Genomic DNA, 24346 nt, shown 5'->3' with positions numbered 1-24346 from the left:
TATTTGAGGCATCTTAGAGTACTATGCACATCTAACACCTACCTTACCCATAACTCAATTAGCTAGCAAGCCACCCTTTCCCCTTCCACTCCCTTCCAAAATGGTTACATATCCAAAATCCAGCAATGAAGGGGCCATGATGACTATGTATTCACGATTCTGTTTTATTCATCTAAATTCATGGTCTACTGAACATTAACTTGCATATACTTTTAGCAAAATTAAATATTTAAGTTCTAAGCCTATAGTAGATCAGAAGCAGCCAATTTTAGTGAGTAAGGCTGGAGGCAGTGATAACATCAGTTAGAACAAAAACAATAAGAAGAATGCAAAAAAAGGCAACTATACAAAAAGCCAACACAGGATCTCAAAAACCAGGCACTCACAGGCCATTTACACAGTGCAGTGCTCCTCACACCAAAAGTTGTCAAGCACACTCTTGGGGGCTTGAGAGTTCCCCTTAATAATTTTCATTTTGTTTGTTTTCATTTTGAGTATGGTCTATTTTTCTAACTTCTAGTTCATCTATTTAACCTTCTTAGAATTTAGTGCTGCAATTTTAGCATCAGCATTTACATCAAAAACACACTGGAAGCAGACTGTGTTATGCTAGTTCTTGTACACCAAGAGGAACAGAAAAGGTGCATTTAATATACGAACACATATTTACATACCCATGTGAAGACCAAATTATGTTATGGTGTTGTGTGTGAACTGAGGCTCTTTGGTATTTAAAAAGAAAAGCGACCTGAAATGCCAAAGAGAGGCATCCCACAACTCAAAGGTATTCATGCCTTTGAGGTCAGTTATTTATTCACATTCTAAGTGCTGATCTGGTTTCAGCTAAGTATCACCATGTCACGAAACTGATGTTTGGGTTTGAATTTGGGGGTCTTATCTGCATCTAATGTGTACATTTAATTTATAGCTATAAAAAATCCAGAATCATAAGACATTTATGCCTAGTTTAATGATTGTAGTATTTAGGTATTTTTATAGCAGAGTAATTTATAAATGACACTGAGTGGCAGTGAATATCTTTTACCTTTAAAGGGGGTCTCAAGTGCCACAGATGAAAAACTCTACTCTGCCCACCTGGGAACTTCACTTTATTATCTCATCAGAGAACGAAGCTACTTTCACAGTGATGACCTTGTGTACTGAGAAAAATGAGATTATGTTCATTATATTTTCTTCAATGCAAGCAATTAAAAATGTCCTTTAGAAATATTTCCTTTAAAAATAATTACTTTAATTGTTTTGCTTAAAAAGGATGAATTGTGTTGCTTAAAAAGGTACCTTTCACTACCCAGGTAACTCAGTTATTAATTATATCATTAAAACTTTTCTTCATATTCTTGGAACGTTCTGCTGTTTAGGACATATTTCTGTGATATGAAGGTACCCATGTATATGTCTTTTGATGAGCAGAGAGTAAAGCTAAATTTATACATATATGGAAATGGCTTCAGCAAGTCCCTAGTTAAACAGGGCCAAACTGAAAGATCAGCTTGGGGTATGGAACTCATTATCTGTAAGGGAGTGTCGATGAGCCTCAGCCACACTCTGAACAGCATAAAATCAGGGAATTGAATCTCTGGATTGATGGTATTGAGAGAATTTTACAGTAAATACCCAAATACCAACCACGTGGATTCTACATTTTATTCTACATGTTTTATTACTTATCCATCCATGTTATTTTTATGATGCTTTTCAAAATAAATTGCAGACATCAGTATATATCCCCCTAATACTTCAAAAGGCATATCATTAAGTAGGGTTTAGTATGGTTTCATTTTTTAAATTTTTAAGGTACATTCACATGCAGTGTAATGCACAAATGTTAAGTATAAATTTGCTGATTTTCCCCAAATCCACACACCTGTGTAACCCACACCCTTTTCAAAATTTAGAACATTGCAATCATGCCAGAAAGTTTCCTCATGCCCCCTTCCCAGTCATTCCCTACCCCAACTCTCAGATGTAACTACTGTTCTGATTATTTTGCCTCACAGATTAAATTTTTCTATTCTAAAACTTCATATAGGGCTTCCCCGGTGGCGCAGTGGTTGAGAGTCCGCCTGCCGATGCAGGGGACACGGGTTCGTGCCCCGGTCCGGGAAGATCCCACATGCCGCGGAGCGGCTGGGCCCGTGAGCCATGGCCGCTGAGCCTGTGCATCCGGAGCCTGTGCTCCGCAACGGGAGAGGCTACAACAGTGAGAGGCCCGTGTACCACAAAAACCAAAAAAAAAAAAAAAAAAAAAAAAACACTTCATATAAATGAAATCATGCAAAGCATAATGCCTCTTTCACTCAGCATGTTTTTGAGATTAATTCATGTTGCCTGTATCAGTGGTTCATTCCTTTTTATTGCTGAGTACTCTCTTGTATGAATGTCAGTTTGTTTTTTCCATTTTCCTGTTGGTGGACACCTGAGCTGTTTCCACTTTTCTTTTCTTTCTTTCTTTCTTCTTTTTTTTTTTTTTTTTTGCTGTTACGAATAAAGCTGCTATGAACATTCTTATACCAAAAAAAAATCTCTCAGTGTGGTCTGTGGACCCCTGGGGGTTCTGCAGCCCTTTTGCCCAGGTCTGGGGAGGCAGGGAGCAGGGGGTATGAGGTTAACCAATTTTCATAACACTGCGAAGATATTACCTGCCATTTTCACTCGCACCGTGTCACGAGTGTACAGTGGACTTTTTCAGTGTGTAATATTGATAGCAGATTGAATGCGGAAACAGATATCAGAATCCAAATGAATTCTATTATGCCAGACATTAAAGAGATTTTGAAACACATCACCTCTCTCCTCACTACTTTGATGGAGGGGGATAAGGTCCCCCCCCCACAAAAATATGTTTACATGTAATGGGTTTATTATTTTTTAGATGAATTAATAAATATTTTTTACCTATTCAATATTACTTTTTCATATGGTAAACATCAATAGATATAACTCACATAAACAAAAGCTCTTTGGGGTTCTCTCAATAATATTTAACCAGGTAAACGAGTCCCAAGACTAAAGAGTTTGAAAACCCTTAGATCATTTCATCCTTCCTACAAGGGCAGCAACAGTAGATGATCCAAAATGCTTCCTTCATCCCTGACTGCTGAACCCCACACTCCAATATTCAGCTCCCTCTTAGCTCTTCCCCTGGATGTCTAAGAGGCATTTCAGACTCAGCAAATGCAAAACAGAGCTCCTGCTCCTTCTACATGCTTCCACTTCCGGAACAGAGCTGCTCCTCCCCCACTCCCCTTCCAGCTCAGGAACCAACACCTCCATCCCCTGTTCTATCCAAGCCAAGAAGTCTCTGTTATCTTTATTTTTCTCCCTCCATTCTTCATATTCTATACATTTCACAAATCCCCAGATATTCCTAGATCAATTCACTATCAGTTGCCATCACTCTGATCCCAAGGAGATCAGGGGATAATTTTGCCCCACCCCACTGACCCCCATCCCCTTCCCAGGCACATCTGGCAATTGATTGTCACAGGGAGGGAGTGCTGATATCTAGTAGGTATAGACTAGAAATGCTGCTGAACTCGCCACAATGCACAGGACAGCCCCCCCAACCAAGACTTATCTGACCTCAAATGTCACTAATCCCAAGGTTGACACTCAGCTTAGTCCAAGCCACCTGTATCTCTCCACTGGGTTATCCCAATAGCTTCCTCACTGGTCTTACTGCCTCTCTCCCGGCTCTGGTCCATTCTCCACACAACAGCCAGAGCGATTGTTATAAGATATAAATCAGAGCGTGTCTGTTTCTAACCCATCACTGGCTCCCTGCTGCAGGTCAAGTAAGTTGTCACTCGTGCCACAGCCTACGGGCCCCACCTGCTCTGGCTCCTACCACCCTGGTCCATCTCATAACTCAGTGCTATGGACTCACTTGCATGCGTGTCCCCCACCCCCATGACTATGTGGATGCCCTAACCCCTGCGTGACTGTATTGGAGTGGCCTTTGAGAAGGAAATTAGGGTTAAACGAGGTCATCGGGGTAAGGGCCTGATACAACAGGATTAGTGTCCTTATAAGAAACACCAGATCTCCATCTGCCATGTGTGAACACAGTGAGTAGGCAGCCATCGACAAGCCAGGAGAGAACCTTCCCCAGCACCCAACCATGCCGGCACCCTGATCTCAGACTTCCAGCCTCCAGAAGTGTGAGAAATAAATGGCTCTAGTTTAAGCCACCTAGGCGCTGGTATTTTGGTATCACAGCCCAAGCTGTTTGACACACCGTTTCCCTCCTCTGCCAAGTTCCAGCCTCCTGGGCACCAGTCTGCATCCGCTTCACGGCTTTTTGATTTTGCTCTTCCCCCTTAACGTCCCATGGCTGACTCTGGCAACCACCTTCTCGGAGACGCTTCCCTGACTCCTCAGCCTCACACAGTACCACCCCTCCCCCAACCCAGTAGAAACTGATTCCATCTCATTCACTGCTATCTGGGGACAGGACACAGAGTAGACGCTAATTATCAGTTAAATCGACAAGTAAGTGAATGCACCTGCCTTTGCAGGGCATTTCCAGCCACTCTCCGAGTCCAGCCCACTCCCACCTCCCAAAGAAAGTCATCGTGTTTGGTGCCAATCTCAGCGTCCTCTGGGGACCAAGTGGGACAGGAGAGAATAATTAATGGTAATATCTACAGTGAGTAGTTATTCATATTTGTTCACTCCAGGGAGCATCAAGTCTCAATGTTACGTTAAAGCACAGGCCTGGGGAAAAAAATCACCCAGGCCCAAGGAGACGCAAAGTTAGTCCCCAGTGTTTGTTATCTGCAGCCATGGAGTGAGGAAGGATATGTGTCACTTCAGTAAGGCTCACACGCAACTTCTCAAGGGCCCAGGCTTGAGCTGCCCCAGAAACCTAAGGCAACTCGTGGAGGCCAAAGAGGAAGGGGAGGGCAGATGGGGAGAGACCCGTCAACTAGGATTGATGTCTTTTCTTTCTACCATACTCCATACACACAGGTGCTTCTGAATTACTGGATCTTTGAAAAGGGCAGTCTGCACACAAGTGCAGTATGAAGAATGATGATTCTGTAAAGGAAAATGTATAATGGAACAGTAAACACACAAATTCCTGATGGCCTGCTATGGGCAAGGTACCAATCAGCTCTTGGAGTTATTGATCGGAATTTCAGGGAGAGTCCTGAGGAGGGCTGGGCGCTCAAATCACAGATGGTCAGGGAAATCAGTGAAAGACACCTGATTAGGGTCAGGGAAGCTTCAGAGGGAGAAGGGCATGATGAACGCCACAGGAGAGAAAGGCAGATGTTCCAGAGGGGAGATGAAGTGGGCACAGGCAGGAGGGCTGTAATTGTTAGAACATGAATTCCAATCGGAGCGGACTGGGAACGTGGGCTGGGGGGTCAGAAACAGCGTCTCAAGCGATGCCCATTGTGCAGGAGTGTGGCACACCCCTTTGGAGGAGGGGAGAGCAGCCAGCTTCAGGAGGCACAATGAGGGTGAGTGGTGATGCTGCAAACGTTCTCATTTTCACTAACACTTAGTTCACAATCAACACAACAGGTCCAGACTTCAGCCAGCGTGGAGGGAGTGTGAGCAATAGTACAAGAAAGCATCAAAAAGTCAGAGGGACTGGAAGGCTCAAAGGGAACAGAGCTGCCTCCCATCAGCCTTACGTAGGGGAAGGTGAACCCCTCTCTCATTCCTGTGACCAAAGCTGGGGATGCTTTGAACTTCACTGCCCCATCACGCAGGACCACATAACACTCTCTCCTACACACTGAGAGATGGGGCATGGATGGCACAAGAGGTGAGTCTCCCTCCCTCCCACATCTCCACACACACACCCAACCTCTTCCAAAAACATCAAATCTTTTCTTCTGTAAATAATTGCAATAGGATGCCGTAGTTTTCCCCAAACAAACAATAGCTGGATTGTGCCCTGTTTGCCACGGGCCCAGCCCAGCGCACACAAAGGCCTGCTTTCACGGGCTGGGCCTCTCTCCACTGCAGAAGGACGGGTGTGATTCCCCCTCCCCATTTATTCAGTAACTTCACTGCAGTGATTCCTTTAGGAAAGGAAGAGGCTGTTACCAGGAGGAAAAGGAACAGCACCCATTAAAGACAATGGTCATTGTTCCCCAGGTTTTCCCTTGCCTTTGACTTCATCCAGGAAGCTCTCCTTTCACCAGAAGAGAGCTGTTTGCTCTAAAATTCCAATCACACAATTTTATGCTGGTGATTTCTTTTAAACTTTCTATGAAATGTCATCCATGATTTTAAATTGTAATAAGCTGAAACTTTCAAAATGTTCCTGTTTTTATATCTTATATCTTCATACTCTTTCGGAATTAAATAGAATTTAAGTGAGCGCCTATATTTTTGTACTAATTCCTATTCCTGGTTTAAAAAAAAAAACGTGAACTAAAGAATAAAACTCATTACTTTATAGGTGCTGCTTGAAAAATACATCATTTGTGTTTAAAAATATAAAGCATTATGATTCCCTTTCAGAATTTAAGTTTGATTTTCCCCACAGGTACAAGAAAGTGCCTCAGCCAGAATGCCCTTATTTACCAGTTATAATATTTCCAATAAGAAAGCTTAAAAATCATCTTTCTATTTCCAGTAATTCAGAATGGCCACTCTCCCAGTCTGAGCCACTGACATTTGACACAAAGAGGTTTCTTCCCCTCCTATTTTAATGGTCTTTCTCCTACTCACCTCTTTCACTCTCCCAATTTAGATGAAATGGAGTTTCAAATGGCCAAGCTACTAATAAACCCTCTGAAAGCCATCTGGAGAGCTTATACATTTTTGTTTTTCAAACCATGTCAACAAACCATATAACTCTACAGCAATCAATGCGACATCGGGGCAGAAAAAGGACCTTTAGCTGCATGGTAAAGTGTTCTTCTGAAGGGATTTATCATTCATGCCAGTAACTTAAACTAAAATGTATTTTAAAGTTTAATCTTGGTTTCTCGATAGGACCTAGTGAGGCGAGCAGTCCACAATCATGTGCTTCATTTGTTATGAGGCTCAAGTAGGAGACTCCGGTTTATTCAGCATTGCACTGACTTTGCTTATCTCACGATTGACACAACACTTGAGAGATGCTTTCGCATTTGCCTGGGCTTCAGCACTGAAAGTAAAACACCTCGACTATGCCAGACCAGAGTCTATTACAGACCTTTTCCCATTGGATGGAGCTAGGTTGTCAAAACTCATTGTGATTTTCAACATATGGAGTCATAATGATGGAGCTGGGTTGGGTATCTCCAACCTACTTCACCAGAAGAGGAAATTCTCAGTACTCAGGCTCTGCTACACCTTTTCTCCAGTCTCAGAGCTCAGACATAAGGAATTGATGGGTCCACTCTGCATCCAGTAAATTGCCCTCATCTTCATCCATTTCTCAGCATGACAATCTCAACATGTTTTATAAGGGTGGGTTTATTGTTACTCACGTATGGTGAGACCAGCAGATCAGTAGACGACTGCCACTGAAAAGACAGCTTGTTACCTGTAGTTCCCAAGAGGAGTGCTGCACCAGGCTGCACAGGGAAGTACCAGGTCAGTCAGGAGGCAGAGGGAAACATGAACAAGAGCTTTAATTGTGGCTTCTGCAGGAAGGCATGGGTGAGGCAGGGTAAACAGGCTTAGGATTGGCTGGAGGTGAATACTGCAGTGGGCTCTGGGGTGTAGGTGCTGTCCCTAGTTGACTGGTACCTGGCCCTGGGGTGAGGAGGGCAGGTGGATAATGGACCTGAGTGTGAGAGCCCTATACAGGAGCTGGAAGGACAGAGGAGGGCATGGGCTCTGGATTGCTTAGTTTACACATGAAAGGTGTACTCACTTACTGTCTCTAGATATTAACTAGTTCTGGGAGGGACACTCTCTCCAGAGTGAGCAAGGCCTCAAGATATCAAAGCACCAGAATCACAGAACACAAAAAGGCATGATTAATAGAGAAAGGTAGCACATGTCAATTGTCAAAACTTTCATGGCCCCAGGTAGTAACCTTCATTCAAGTCAAAGAGGATGATGAAAATATCTAAAGAGGAGCTCCCAATTCATCAGCACTGCCAGCAAAGCCACTTAAACCACTGCTTTGCAGCTGAAGATTAGAACAGCATAAGAGAAAGGAAGTGGGTCTATGGACTTAAGATAATGGGCTGATGGTCGCTTGCCAACAGTAGTACATTTCATGACACTTCTGAAGGCAGCTCATCTGGAGTCAAGTCCATGGGGATGATCCAGGGGTAAGCCCAAGGACAAGGCCTCAAAGAGGGACCTGGACAACATACGTATGAAATTCAAAGACAAAGTTGAGAGCAAGGGCAAACACATAAAACAGGATATAAAAAGATCAGGTTGGAAAGAGGGTCCAAATCTTATACAACAAAGTTTTTAAAAGTTCTATGAAAAATAACAACAATGTAAGCATAATACACTGGTGACGTGGCTAACAGCTGAAAGGGTCAGAGAGTCCAAGGTGCTTTGCTAGCCCATGTCAATGAGTTCCAAAAAGATGACACGGTCTTCAGCTGCATCCCAGGGGCCACGGCATCCAAAATAAGGCTAGTCAACAGTCTGGGTCTGATTTCTATTGGCTACAACCCTCAAAGATGGCATTTTAATTCTCTGGGACATGGTTTAGAGGGTTGTTAAGCTAGAATTTATCAAATGGAGTAAAGAATAGGTAAAGGCACAGGAAATGTTGAATCTGGAGAAGGAAATATTCAGAGGGTACAGAATAGCTGTCCTCCCATATGCAAAAGGGCAACTATCTTGAAGGGATATTTGACTTATTTTTTATGGTTTATAAGATACAAATGGGACCAACACAAAGGAACCAGGTTATAAGGAAGTAGGATTTTGTTTGTTTCTAAAAAGGAAGAATCTTCTAGCATTCTTAAGTTGTCTGAAAATGAAACAAGTTGCCTCATAAGATGAAAAGGTTCTTGGACATGGAGGTGTTCAAGGAGAGACTAGTTATTCCTCTACCAAATACACTGGTGTTCAGTAAACTTTTTCTGTAAAGAGATTTGAAAGCTGTGCTGTTTGTGTCACATAGCAAGAAAGCAGCCACAGAGGTAAGCAAAGGAGTATGAATGTGTTCCAATAAAACTTTATTTACAAAAACAGGTATGATGGGCTTGCTTTGGTGGCATGGGGTATCATTTTTCAAACGTTGAGTCAAACTTAAGAAAATTATTTGGAATCTCTGATTTACAAGAGAATTGCTCACTTATAAATAAGATATAAAGGGATGGCCATATACATACATAAGTGCTCGATAAATATTGCTCTTCTCAAGATTAATTTATCCCAGAACACTAAAATAAAACATTTTAACTTTTCATTTTTAAATGGCAGAGTGTTGGTTTGGGGATGAGGTGGGGGAATCTTATCTAAAATATGTCACACTGTAACTCAGCAATAGTTAGGTTCTAACACACCAGATTGATATAATGCAGATACTTAAGCAAACAGCATGGCCACTGACCACTAGAAAGCAGAGAGCAGGGCGCTGGTCAGGTTACTCAGAGAGGCAAGGGAAAAACTGCCCCCCCCACCCCCTATGCCTTCCACCATAAAGTTCAATACCCTGGGCCCCATTTTCTAAGGTTGGCCTTCACTCAAACCATAAAACTGACTTTCATGACCTCTCCAGATCTCTTTTTTGCTTAGTGCACCCAAAATCCCCAAAGTGAGGACCAGTTTGGATCCCCCTCAGGATGGAGCACACCTACAGAGCTCATGCCAAGCCCTGTGTTAGTCCTGGAAGTCCCAGTCTTCTCCCACCTAGACACCACAGTAGGGGTAGTGGGTTCTCATTACATTAACAGAACACAACACAGGGAACACAATTTTAGCAACAAAGATGGAGGATGGGAAACCCATTGGAACCATTTCCCTCCAAAGCAGTTGAGTCCACTGCAGACACTCCCCGAGGGCTGTGTGGACACGTCTGGCTGGCACGGCAGAGCCCTTATGCAGTACTTTACGTGGCAAAATGGAATCGACCAACATTTTCTTTAAGTATTCCTCAAAACCAAATGAGTCTTCTCTGGGGTTGAATCCAGAAACTCTGAGACTATGTGCACAGGATTTATAATCTGGTGTCTACGTAGCAGAGTTATAAAAACACAGAATGGAGAAAAAATGGCAGTTTAAGAGCCTGCTAATTCACTGCCAGTTCACTGCGGTGGTTCACGTCTCTTGGCTGGCAGGCAGGCAGCACTCCCAACGCCCGGAGCCTTGGTGCTGGGCAAGCCTCTCGAGCCGGCAGGACCTGGGAGGCATGGAGCTCACGCTGACAGCTCTTCTCTGGGATCTACCTGAGCATAAGCCAGCTCTTCCAGCTCCTGACCCTGAGGTGGTGGAGTCCAATCTCAGCTGCTCTGGAAAAGACTAATCCAAGTTTACAACAGGAGGCCGGTAAGCCTCCCAGCACCCTAAAGGGCCACTAGCCGTGCCCCGAATCCCTGTGCTACCCTGAGGTTGCCTCCAGTACGTGCCCGGGCTGAGTCAGGGTCAGGGCCCCGTGGAATGTCAAAGGGGCTCAGCCAGAACCTTGGGACATGTGCCCTGCTCAGAGTTTCATTATCCACACCAGAGCAACCCTGCAGTCACCTCACCTAGCACCTGGAGGGCCTGGAACATTCAGAATAGGTCCGCATCTAAAAAGCCTCTAATATTAACTGTCTGATAGGAATCTTTCAAGAACATACTTGCCCTATAACCTGCACAGACTCTAAGTGCAGTTCAAGTCATATTCATCATCATGACTCCAGTACAAAAACCCATAAGGGCCTATAGTGTTCTCAGTGGATGGATATTAAACTCACCTGCCTTTTAAGTTCCCATGTGTTGTTGGCAACACAGGTATACACAGTAGTCCTGGAGGGCTAAATAGTCATTCCTATAACCACTGTTCTTTCATTGCAAAACTGCTGCATTGGTAATATTAAAAATCAAAGTGAAATAATTCTTCATAATTTATCCCACAGCTGGAAACATTTTTGAGGGAGATAAACATATTGATGGGGAAAATAGAAATCTTTCAACTTCAGGCTTCAGAATTAATGAAAGGCTATTTAGTTGTAGTTATCTAATTTGGTGCTAACTGATATCCCAATACCTTATTATTATTTTTAAATTCTTTCTAATATTAATAGCTCTTACACCAACAAATGTGACTTTCCCTTGGGTTGATCTAAGCTCCTCGTGGGGATACCCAACATCACTCTGTCCCATGCCACGCTGTCACAAATGCCTGTCCTGAACAACACGTATTTGGTGTCTTTGTATCACAGCTTATTTACCACACAAAAGTGACACCTCAACCATCAAAAAGGAATGTTCATTGGAGCTGCTCTTAGAGAATTTTCCATTTACAAGACAATATCTATAACGAAAACTTGTAGATCAAACATTCTGACTAAATTTACAAATAATGACTCTGCAAGGAATGTTACTATTTTCATACAGCTGCTGTTGTTTCCTCTGAATGTACACTGTGTGAAACATAGAGGCTTTCTTTTGTTTGACAGAAAATCCTAACTGCTGGATGAAAGGGAAAAAAGCCAGGGGACAGTGCATGCATTAATGACTGGTAATGTTGACAAAAGTGACGACGGCTTACACTTCCACAGACAGTGTTCTACTGTGGTCCAGGCACCACTGTAAAGTCCTCATGGTCATTGGTTCACTTAAACCTCACAAACCCTCGAGGGGGCACCACAGTTCATTCCATCTTACAGAGGGGGAAACAGAGGCACAGGTGTCACATCCAGTAAGCAACAGAGCCAGGATGGAACCCCATCTGGCAGCGGTTGATGGCTTTAGCTCCTACCCTTTCTCTGAGCATACATCCACATCTGAAACTATGCCGGGAATCTAAATTTAACAAGCTCCATACAACCAAAATGCCTCAGACGGCACAAAGGAGTACATTTCTTGTACAAGTACATGTTGCATAAGGAAAGTCTCTAGAAAGCTGCCTAGACCGTATATGGTTCGGGGAGGCAAAGGGAAGCTCCAAGGGACAAAGAATCCATCACACTATGTGGTTCCTCTGTTAATACATCCAGGATGCAGCCTGTGTTCAACGCCCTACTTGGGAGAATCTAAGCTTTATGATTAGTATGCTTTTAGCTGTTAAAAATGTGAAACTAGCCTCCAACCTATTTGAATCTATAAAAATCCCACCATGCTACAACGAACAAAGCATCGTATTGAGGAGCTGTGAGCCAGGCACAGGGGGATGATCTGAGAGGGCTGGGGTTGAGCAAGGCAGCTCTGACTTCAATGCCCATGGAACACATCACGTCAGAACTTACGAAACTTTCAACTTGCATGATATTAACTGTCGTGTCAGATTTAGGGCCGGTTGTACCCTAAAACTCTTATGTCAATATTTTGTGGATGCCTGATGTTGGTAAATACACACCCTTGTCTATCACTTGCTAACACCAGAGAATGGACTTTTCCAGGCACAGGACCACTCCTGGCTTTCAGCACATGTCCACAAGAAGGACTAGGGTAAGAGACATCCTCAGCTTTTCTTCTCTCAATGCTGAAAAAACACTATGAAAGAATTCCCATAGGAGTTCTGGTAACACCTATTAGAAGGTGTTTATTTAATATATATTCCCACACATGCCAATTATAGAGAGAGGCTCCTATTATTCAACCAGAATTTAAAAAAAAATTTTTTTAGCTCTTATCAAGAAAAAATGAAGGGAAGGGAGGGGCAGAACTTTCAGCTGGGAGTTACTAGCACAGGTGCTGCAAGATGGGCTGGGCCCACACTGACCTCACAGTGTCCGTGTGGCACATGGAGCTGAGCCCACTTCAAGGGGGCTTGGCAGATGGACAAGGCACGGCGGTTACATTCTTACCTTCTTAGAGATCTGCACGCCTCTGACAGAAGCATCATTCATTTGCTCCCAGCTCTTCCTCCTGCACCCCATCTCCCACTTTCCTGCCAGGCTAGCCCCAGACTTTCCAAATATAAGAAGGAAGAGGAGAGGGGATGGGGGCAGAGAGACTGCATTTTTGTCCTGAGGTGCTTGTGGACTAGCTGTACAACTGGAGTGACGACCACAGGAAGGAGGCCTCCTTGGAGAGTTCCCAGAGCCGCTGTTGCACTCAAGAAGCAGCTGGTCAGGGGCAGTAGGGAGGCCTTCTTCCCTGCAGCCCAGAGGTGAGGAGGGGGGGTTGGTGGGAGGGGGCAAGAAGGGCTGACAAGAGGACATGTGACGACTCTTTCTGCATCTTTCTCTGATACGTAAGACAGTCCTGGACTGTTGGCCTACTCCTGGGCCTCACCAAAATCACTGTGCTGACCCATCCCGGCCCCTCCCCACAACATTCCTGAGTAGCTCACCAAAAGCACAGAAAAGATTAAGACAAAGACAGACTCTAACAGAAACTTGAAACAGGTAAGGAACCAGAGACTGGACGGGAAAGTGTGTGGGTCCACGTTGATTCTGGCCCTTTGCAGACACACATCTTCACCTGCCTCCTGCCCGGTGCCCTAACAAATTCTGTCCAATACTCATCCTGCAGAAGGGCTGTGGCAAGTGCATGGCCAGGGCTTTCCTAGTTCACAGGACCAAAAATGCATTTGCCTTCCCTAACAAGCTGACAAAACTATTAGAAGTGGTTTTGGTCGTAAAGTCCACCAACCAGAAAGAAAAGGGTATCTGAGTCCTTTATGTTAGCTAACAAAAAATAATTTATGATAATAACTTATCAGAGCTACTTTAGGATTTTAGAGGTTCTTTTAAGGGCCACAGTTAAAGGTTTTATTGGTTAAGCAAGATAAGAAAAACAAATCCTTCTTCCTGACCCTCCTGGAGTTATCACAGGTCACCACTTACAGGGCAACTAAGAGAGACAAGAGGGGCTGCATTTCAGGGGTGCTGGAGGTGAGGGTGGGCAGATACAAAGTGCCTTGAATCACCCCCACACACAAAGACACCATATAAACACACTGACATCTTCTGGAAAGGATGAGCACAAAAGCACATTAACATGCAGCCTGCCATTTGGAAGACTGGTCTTGTTGCTCTGCCCACACGTAGGGTCTATGGGTGCCCGCTTCGGGAAAAACAATCCTCGAGGAATATTAGCCCTGTAAAAAATGAGGAACATTCCACCCAAAGTGAGTATCAGCTTTGGAAGGGGGTGGGGAACAAGACCTATACAAATTTCTTTTAACTTTTCACTTGCCTGCCAACTCTGGCAGCAGAAAGTTTAAACAGGAGTATCCTCAAATGCAACTTCCCTGTACCTTAGATACTCCACTACCACCCCAAGATTTTGAATCATGCATCATCTAAATTTAAACCTTAGATATAAAACCACCCCAAAAGAAAATGTCCTTGAGTGTGGTGATGATTTCAAACTCTGGTGAATGATTATCCTGGATTTCTTACCTGTAAGAATCTCCCATTTTTGTTTATCCTCTCCAGTTCCCTGTATCTTCAAACACATGGATTAGCGAGTATTTTCTGAGTGGCTGTGACTCAGAAAATACTCTTAGCACTCTCCTTCCCAACTCACAGTCACGATACTGTGTGTGCACAGTCCACCACCCCGTAACCTCCCCCTTCAGGGTCTCCCCCTACATTACTTACCCTGCAGTGCAGGTCATCTTCCACAGTCTGGAAGCTAAATCAACAAGCCAACTACTACCCTTCTTTTAAGAAGAAATGGCACGTGTTTATTTCTTCCCTTTCACTTGTGCCTCCTAAATCCTTTGCCTTAGTCCCAAACCAGCCCTTGGGATACTGGCAACATGTAACGCCATTCAGAGGAGGAAGATCACCCTGTAAAAATGGCATGATAATGCCTCAAACAGACATTTCACGGCATTCTAGAACTACAGAGAAAAGATATTTTTATTCCTCTAAGTAAATAAAACCATAAAAAAAATATAAATCAGGCTACTCATTACCTCGGTGTTCGTACATCCCATCCAGCTATTATACATGAGCCCTGCTTGGTTAACCCATGACTATGGAACATAAATACATTCCTGAGGTCTGTATATTTTTAATCACCTTCAAGTTACTGAATCAGCTTAAGGGAAAAAAGAGAAAGAAGCAGTAGGAAACCACTTTTTCATTGTGTTTCAAGCCAGGTACAATTAAAAAATCATTAGTTCAGTGTCAGCCTAAAGTAGAAACAAACAATTACCAATAGAACATTACATATTACATTTACTTTTCAATTCAAGTAGCACAATTTCCTGTCTGGGAAAACATAAAGAGCTATGTGTAAAAAAAAAATATAAGATAAACGAACCAAAAATTCTTAGGGGATCTGACTCGCTGAAGACCATGAACATGAGAGAGAAAAATATAGCGATATAAACAGAAGTGGCTCAAAATCTAAAATCATTAAATAAAAATCTTTCCCATTTGGAGTTCATAGCCAAGTAGGTGTTTATATGAGTATGTGTTTAATGCTCCATGGACCTGATGAACAGAACTCTAGTATCTCAACCACGAAACACTTGGAACCTGATGCCGACATAGAAGCAAAGCAAAAGTCCTCTGAGCTTCAGGGAAAATCATGTATAAATATTCACAGTTATCTACTTTACCGAGAGATAGATAGACTAAGATCAGAATTCGCAATCCCTGCATACAGGGAGAATACACCAAATGCATAAAATATTAACATGCATAGATACCCAAGGCCATTTAATTTAAGGAAAAATTGAAGCCCCACATAGCAACAGATTCCGAGGCAGCAGGTTTCACAATAGTGCCTGGAATGCCAAGAAAATGATCCACATTAAAGACAGCAAACTGCTGTTAATCAACAACAATTAAGAGAAAAATGTAAATATCTTGCACTCTGAGAAGGGAGCTTTGATTACTTGGGAAATCAACTCAAGCAAAAAAACTTCTGTTCCAATGATGCCAGACAAATACAATGCATACAGAAGATGTCTGCATGTAGACAAGACCATGGCTATGATGGGATCCATTCTTTCAACGTGAATTTGTCTAGTCTTTCAAGGAGGTAAGTTCAAAGCCTGTATACACTTTGCTCCCCAAAGTTGCTGTTGGTCAAAACATCTGAGACGCTTCTTGAATTTGACAATTCTGGCTTCCTTGACCTCACCGGTGCAATCCTCCACCCCCAAGCCAAACAAAACAAAACCCCAAACCTTCCTCAGTTCTGCTTTATCTCCCCTCTTCCATTTTCTACCCATCTTTCAGAAGGAGGAGGCTACAGGCCCTGCCTCTGCTGACAACTTAACCACTGGGCCATCCAGGGTGTGCTCCTTCAACTAAAATGGTTTTGCCACCAGTGGCACAGTCATCCACTATAATACCTCAATCTCCTAAATAAGGAAATACCCCCTTTGGAAGTGTTTTGCTCCCTCTCCTTCTATGGCAGTTCTCTCTTGTTCTTTCTTTTATTTCTTATTGCAATCCTTCTCCATCCCTTCTCCTTCCTTAAGTCCTGAAGTCCTTCAAGGGCCTAGCCTGTGGACTTAAGTGACCTACCACTGTTAGTAGCAAGGGTCAGGCCAGAATCACATCTTAGAACCAGCCAGCCATGCCCTGGGTCAGCTTACCCAACTTTTTTCTAATCAGGACCCCAACTGAACTTCAAAGCCAGAGCCATCGCTGTACCCAGAACTGGCCCGTGCAGTGTGCCTTTAATTCAGACCCTCAGGACGCGGACACAGTGACATCATGTTGGCTGCTGGCCAAAAAGAGAAACTGGACAATTAGGACCCAAGACTAGCTGTTTGTATCAAGTCCTTAATGCATTCCTTCTCATCCCTTCCTTTGGTATGATTGCAATGAAAGACTTTCTTTTTACAGTTAAAAGAAGAAAAAAAAAAGAAACCGAACTCATATCACCCATGCCTAAAACAGCCCAGATGTGGCATTCAAGGCTGGGGAGGGGCATGTGGTGTTAACGGGACACACGACACTTACACAGGAGAGAAACCAGGGCAACCAGGAAAGCGAGTCAGGCATGCGATGGTGAGCTTCCACACTGGTGCTGGGGCAATGGGCATTAGGGCCATTGCCAGATGTGTTTATACAACATCAGAACATGGAGAGCTAAAGAAAGACGCTTGGCACATCTGGAGAGTTTGTGACATCAGGCATTAGGTGCCTTAAAGCACCTGGTTGCCACTAGCAATGGGGAGGGAAGGGTTCTATTTAAAAGCTGGAGCAAAAAAACAGCCTAATCGTCTCTATCTCTGTTCTCAGTGTCCACGTTGGAGAAGGGTGTGCTTAACCTTTCTGGCGGAACAACTTTACAATAGCATTATCCTTCATATACAGCCGTGATGCCTCGGGGTAATTCTCTTCCGCCAACCATGCTCGAGGACACAAAGCCGGCATTTCTGATTTGGGGAATCATTTCGAGGGTGGTGTGGGCAGTTGGCCGGTTTGGGGTTCACTCTTTGCACACAGGACAGTCAGCGAGGACACTCCTCATCCAGGCTTAAAGCGCTCTTTGCGAGGACAGCGGCCCTCTGCCGGGGCTCACAGAGGCAGCTGTAACCCAGCCGCCCCTCTCTCTGGTGTTTGTTTTGATAGAGGTTCATTTATGCCCAAGACAATGCCTGCCCTCTTCTCTCTGGCTCCCAGCAGGAAATGGTGGCAGGGAGGGGGGCCAGCATTGTCACACAGCTTCCAATTCACACAACCCTGTGACCACAACAATGAGGCTTCAAGTGCCACAAATAATGAGCTGCCCACTGGGAGCAGGAGAGGGGGACAGGGCAAGGGAGCCAGCACGTGCAGACCTGGGGCACCAGGTAGTAGGTGCCCCATAATCAGCGCTCCACTCTCAGGGCTGGGCACGGGGACCCCACCTGCCTCCTCTTGGGTGGCTTGGGGACAGAGATGTAACCAAGGCACCCAGGGATGACAAAGCCTTCTCCCCCCTTTTCCCAGTGCACTTCTCTTACCATTTCCTCCAACTAAATGAGCAAACACTCAGAAAAAACAAAACAAACAAACGAAAAAAAATTAACGCACACAACATGCTTAGTGTTCTAATTTACACACAGTTGCACAAGGGGCAGAAAAGTCTAATTTGAATCGACAAAAAATGAACAATATCTTTTAAAATACAGCCGGGGCTAGATGGCTGGGAGTGAATGAAATGCGTTACCCAACCAACTGCTGCTGTAACACAAGCCCTCTCCTCCCCCTCCTGGGCCTCATTCATAAAAAGCTTGCTTTGCCTCAGCAGCTGCAGGAGCCGGACTGGATTTGCGTCCGTGTTTTCCAAGACAGAGGGAAAACAAATGAAACAAAGAGAATCCCTCAGATTCCACCACGGAGTCTGCCTCCTCTAGGGAAGTTTGGGCTGCTTCTCTCGTCGTCAGGTCTGTTCCCCAAATAGGCGGAGGGCATTCTGCAGAGCTGCTTGTGGGGAGCAGGCTAATGCTCACACACCCAGTATGTTTTTAAAGAAATTCCCATCTGCTGAGTCACACGCCGTATCTTTCACCACCCTGCTATTTAAAATATAATAATAAAAATCAAAAATCGAACGTTCTTTCTTGTTGGTAAATGGGGGCTGTCAGTTTATATAAAGACTGCTGAATTGGGGTAGAGGTAGCAACAAATTTCCAAAAGAGGTGGAATTTTTAAATTGTCCACTTTTAAATTGATAGCACCATGCTCAAACTTTATACAACCAGGATAGAAATCTTAGGAGGTTTTGTACAACTTTAATTCTTAATATTACTTTTCAAATTTCCAAACACACCAACGATTGATATGCTGCATCCTGGCAGAAGTCCCCAGAAGTCCAACCCTTTGCCATGGCTCCCCTCCCAACAGAACATCTTTCACCACCTCCCAGGCCCAGGGAGGCTGGTTCTTATAAAAGAACAAGCCTCGCTCAAGTACACAGTCCCTTAGGAAAGTCAGAAATCACCATGATAGACGGGAGGCTATCGAATTTTTTAGACTCAAAACACTTCTTCAAAACAAGGCCTGAACACAAGAGCATGTTCTAATTTACCAGGAATGGTTTTTGTTTTTCTTTTAAAACATCTTTATTGGAGTATAATTGCTTTACAATGGTGTGTTAGTTTCTGCTTTATAATAAAGTGAATCAGCTATACATATACACATACCCCCATATCTCCTCCCTCTTGCGTCTCCCTCCCACCCTCCCTATCCCATCACCCATCTAGGTGGTCACAAAGCACCAAGCTGATCTCCCTGTGCTATGCAGCTGCTTCCCACTAGCTATCTGTTTTACATTTGGTAGTGTATGTATGTCCATGCCACTCTCTCACTTCGTCCCAGCTTACCCTTCCCCCTCCCCGTGTCCTCAAGTCCAATTCTCTCCGTCTGCGTCTTTGTTCCTGTCCTGCCCCTAGGTTCTTCAGAACCATTTTTTTTTTTTTTTTAGATTCCATATATATGTGTTAGCATACAGTATTTGTTTCTCAAAAATATGGAATGCTTCACGAATTTGCGTACCATCCTTGTTCAGGGGCCATGCTAATCTTCTCTGTATCGTTCCAATTTTAGTATATGTGCTGCCGAAGCAAGCACACCAGGAATGGTTTTAATGCAAGAATTAAATAGGAACAGAGTGCAGGAAGAGGAGACAGGAATAAAACCATTCTTGTTGCCCTAATACCAGAGCTGTCTTCTGGTAAATTGAGATATAAATTCTCTCTAGAGACAAGATGATCAGAGCTATTAACTGGTCCCTTCTCGGCTCTTGCAAAACAGAAGTAGGGTTTCAAAATCTCAAATGGCAAGGGGTGCGGGGGAGTCTGCTACATTTCCAGAAAATTCTAACTTTAACACTACCATCCCTCTGTAATCCTGCCCTGCTCATCAGGGCTGGGGCCCAGGAGGTCACATTCCTGCGTGCTCCCCGCCACTCCCTCCCCCACCCCCCTGACTATAATAGAAGCCCTGAGCGCTCTTGTGCAGTAAACATTCATTGCTACCACATTCTCTCCCCTGACAAAGGCCTCCCCCTCCCACCTTCACCCAGGGACTGACAGCCAAAGAAATGAGAAAATGATGTGGAGATAGCAAATGAATCTTGTAAGATACCTGGTCTGTAATTAAATCACAATAATTCTATAACCTCTTCAAAGGCAACAATGTCAAGATAACAAACTGAGAGCACAATAAACAAATCTTATAGAAATTACACCAACCTTTATTAAGAGATTACCTAGTGGCTGCTGCCCGGATTCCACAAGCATTTTTTTTTAAACTAATCTCAGACCTTCTGACCATAGTGTGAGAGTTCCCATGTAGAAACCTGCAGACCTGTGGTTCTCTATGTATTTTCTGTGACCATGAACATGCTTTACAGGTAAGGGGAATGTACCCATGATCATTTTTTGAGGGGGCCCATGGAAGAAGGAGATAGATGAGTCATATAATGGATACAGATTTAGTGAGATTTTAATACCTAAATTGTCTCTGGACCCATTTGCAAATAACTGGTAAACACTGAAATGTTTCTTAAGCCCTTGGGTGTGGGCATGGTTACCCAAAGACATGGTAACTTCCCTAAAGGAACAATAAAGTACACCCTAGGACACACATCAATTAATCAAGTTTGGCCCTACAAGATACCTTATAAGCTCTCTGTCCATCAGTGTCCTTATCTATAGAATGGATATAACAATGAAGCTGACTCTTGCAAGGTTGTCATAAAGGCTGATACAGAATAAATGCTCAATAAATGTTAGCTGCTGTTCCTAAGTTGTCACTATGTCACCTCAACCCCCATCTAAACTCTCTGCTGACTTCCCAACACAGAGAACAAAATCCTTTTTTTTTTTTTCGTACCATGTGATGATTTGGCTGTACCCACCCTCTGCCCCTCGCTCATGGGCTCCAGCCCCACAACTGTCTCTTCCTCTTTCTCTGCCGTCCCATACGCATCCCATATGCGTCTGCCAGTCCTGTTGGCGCTTTGGGATTCCAACTGCATCTCCCAACAACCTTTACCATTATCCTGGTCTAAGATGCACATTCTCTGCCCTGGATCATGGCAACTGCCACCTCCTACTGGTCTCTCTGCTTCTGTCCCGGCCCTAGAGTCTACTGTCAACACAGAAGCCGGTGTCACCCCTTTGCTCAGAATCCCGTCATCATCTCCTGTCCCGGTCAAAGCCAAGGTCCTCATCACGGCCCCCTGCCCTCCAGCCTCCTGGCTTTCCTGCAACGCTTCCTTTAGGTCTCTGCCCAAATGCCATCTCACTAGAGACCCCCTCTGAGCAACCTACAGAAAAGAGCACCCCACCCAGCACAGCCCCCAGCCCACCCTGATTTAACAAAAGCTCCATGAAGGCAGAGACACATCCATGGCTCTATTCCTGTACCGAGAACAGCGCCTGGCACAGGGCAGGTGCCCAGAGAGTGTGGGGTGAATAAACAGCCCTGCTCCCCACAGGCACACACCCCAAGATCGTCCCCACCTTGGGGCCTTTCCACCTATGGTCCCCTGCCACCACGTCCCCATGTCCCCTCCTGGCTGACTCATAATCTCAGGGCAAACGTCCCCTTTTCCGAAAGCCCTTCTCTGAGAGCCCAATCCCACCCCCTCCCCACCAGTTATTCATCTATTTTTGCTCACAGCACTCATCACTGTCTGACACTGTGACTTGATTATGGTCTGTTTCTGCCACTAGAACGTTTCCATCACTGGGCCCTCAGTGGCTACCACAGTGCACCCGAGCACCTGGCCTGTGTTTCTGAAGAATGGTGGTGCTTATATTGATGTTCTTTACAAAGGAAATCTGGGAGCGGGGCAGGAGGGCCTGCTCTTTCCCGTGCCACACACTCTGAAAGTTCTCTTTCAATGTAACACCTCTGGAGCCTGCAAAAGCCTGCCGGCTGATGGGCTCCGTGGTCGCCCGCAGAAGCACTCAGCAGCTAAGAGGTTATTTGTGTGCATAGGAAAACAAACCTAAGTTACTAAATAACAGCTCAACATCTGTCACCACAGATGAGCAACTCTACGCACAGCCAGTGATCCTGCACGGCATGACCTGTCCAAACACCAGGTGTCAGCTCCGCCTCCCCCTGAGCGGGCTTGAGCGTGGTCATCACAGCTGCCTGGGGACACCACTCAAAACCAGCGCCCCCGACCCCAGTGCCCAGCCCCCTGGCCTCTGATGCACTCACTGCCTGCGCAGCAGAGACATCAGGTGACTTCCTTGAACAAGAAAAATGGTCCGCAAGGCCGCAGGTGGGACTTTAATGGTGCTGCTGTCGTGACCTCGGGGAAACCAGGACCACAAAACGTGACTGTGGGCACTGCACATATAGGGCGGGGGGAGAGCCGTGGAAGATGTGGGGGACCCACTCCAACATGAGCACCCCGCAAACGAGGTGGAAGCAAGCTCACCCACCCCAAGAGACCCCGGGCCCCCCGCCTTGAGAGTTAGATGCACTGTCAGAATTCCAACAGGATTCATTAGCGAGAGTATTCAAACAAACCCAGTGTGAACACGCACTCAGCAAACATTGACTGGAGCTCTGGCAACGGAGGCTCTGTCTAGGTGCTTGGGAGACATGGGGAAGAAAAACAAAAAGATAAGATCCTTGCCCTTGTAAAGCTTGTGTGGGTCTAAGGGAGACACAGACAGAGAAAATATACCAAAGACTTAATTATTAAGTAAGTTAAAATCATATATTAGAAAATAATACATGGAGAAATCCAGATTAAAATCACCAACTACTAGTCACGAGACCTCAGCAGCTCAGACTGTGGATGTGGGGTTCCGAGACATCTGAGAAGTTATGCTATTTGCCGGACAAATGTGTTCCCATTGTAATGTAAACTGAAGGACCAAGCTATCTGTGTCGCGCTTGTTCCCTGCAGGATTCTCAGCTCAAGAAGAACACCAGGCACAGGTCAGAGGCTCAGCAGCATTTGCTGAAGAAATGAAATGCTCACCACCAAGTTCTCACTTCTGTGACAGAACCTCCCAAAGGTGAGGGAGGGCCTAGGCTTTTACAACAGATCCCAAAACAAACCACCCCCCCCAACACACACATACACACACACACACACAGAGGCACCTTTACCTCTCCTCCACCCCCATCCTCCCAGGGGGGCAAAGGAAGGTCCACTACAACCTGCCAGCACAGTGCCCAACACAACACCTGGGCCCCAGAGTCCACGTCCCCTGCTGGCCACCTCTTCCTGGGCTGGGGTGCTCACTGACCCTGTCCAAGCTGAGCCCTGGGCTGCCTGCAGGGCTACACGGTGGAGCACAAGCCGTCCATAAGGCAGAGATGGATGAGCATACAAGCACTGTCCTTCAATGCCTCCAGTATTTCCGATGTCCAAAAAGTACATTATAAACCTCAGTGGTGATCTAGTTAGCTTGTTTGCAAAAGATAATTTAAATAGGTGTTTCAAATTACTAGGAAGAAAGCATGACCAACACAAAGGCATGTTCCATCTAAAAGCAGCCGTTCTCAGGAAATAGCATTTGTAAAATATGCTTATTAAAGTTAGATCATTTCTTCAAGAAACATAATTCTAATATAATAATTTGTGTTTTGTTAAATTTTTAACTTACTAATACATGTGGCTATGTTTTTTAAGACCTAAAGTACATGACTATTTAACCAAGCCTAGAGGGCAAAGTTAAAATAACACAGCATACAGGTTAAAGTGAGCTTTCTTAATGGCTCTTTCCTTTTCCACCCTTTCATCCCACTTTTAGAAACTTCAGTTAAATAAAAACTTACCTTTTAGCTATTTCCTAGATAACTTACAACTGCTATAAAACATTCAATTCTTTTCCCACTACTTTATTACTTAAGGAGTTGAGGGTTAAATGTTATTAATTTTCACATAATTTCGTGCTTATACATCAGCAGATCCAGATTCCTCCTTAAGCCAACCCACAGTGAGGTTAAGGTCAGGGAAAGATTCATGACTTCTGGTCCAAACCGATAGCAACGCTAAGGTATAAACAATCAGGCCATAGCTTAGAAGAGAGCAGAGAAGGTCACAGATTACCCGGTGCTGACGTCTGCACAACAAGGTTGAAGACTCAAGCCCAAAATCACGAGGGTCAAGAGGTGAGGGATTCTTGCTTCAGGGAGACACTAGGCACATTTTCCAGTTGAGTTAGCAGCGAATCAAGGTCACTTGGTATTGTGTTTCCCGAACCACTGTAGAGGAAAGGCTCTGAAATGATTCCACTTTGAAGCTCACAACTGATTTCGTTACAACCAAATGACAGCAAACATTGGCACAGCAGTTGCACATAAAAGTGCTTCAGAGGACGTTAGCTAGGAAACGGAACTTTTTACAGACAAATCACAATGTCACT

General features: G+C 44.6%; 1 protein-coding gene and 1 non-coding gene across 6 annotated transcripts in view; both read right to left on the bottom strand.

The window, feature by feature from the left end:
* The window catches only part of IGF1R (insulin like growth factor 1 receptor), a 300961-nt gene that overhangs the window by 125773 nt on the left and 150842 nt on the right, over positions 1-24346 (bottom strand). The gene's annotated exons all lie outside the window — the stretch shown is intronic.
* On the bottom strand, positions 19465-19571 carry LOC131754101 (U6 spliceosomal RNA). Its single transcript, XR_009335145.1, has one exon. It is a non-coding gene; the product is annotated as a U6 spliceosomal RNA (small nuclear RNA).

Source organism: Kogia breviceps, chromosome 3, assembly GCF_026419965.1.
Source record: "Kogia breviceps isolate mKogBre1 chromosome 3, mKogBre1 haplotype 1, whole genome shotgun sequence".
NCBI classification, from domain to species: Eukaryota; Metazoa; Chordata; class Mammalia; order Artiodactyla; family Physeteridae; genus Kogia; species Kogia breviceps.
This window is presented reverse-complemented; position numbering and strand designations above follow the sequence as displayed.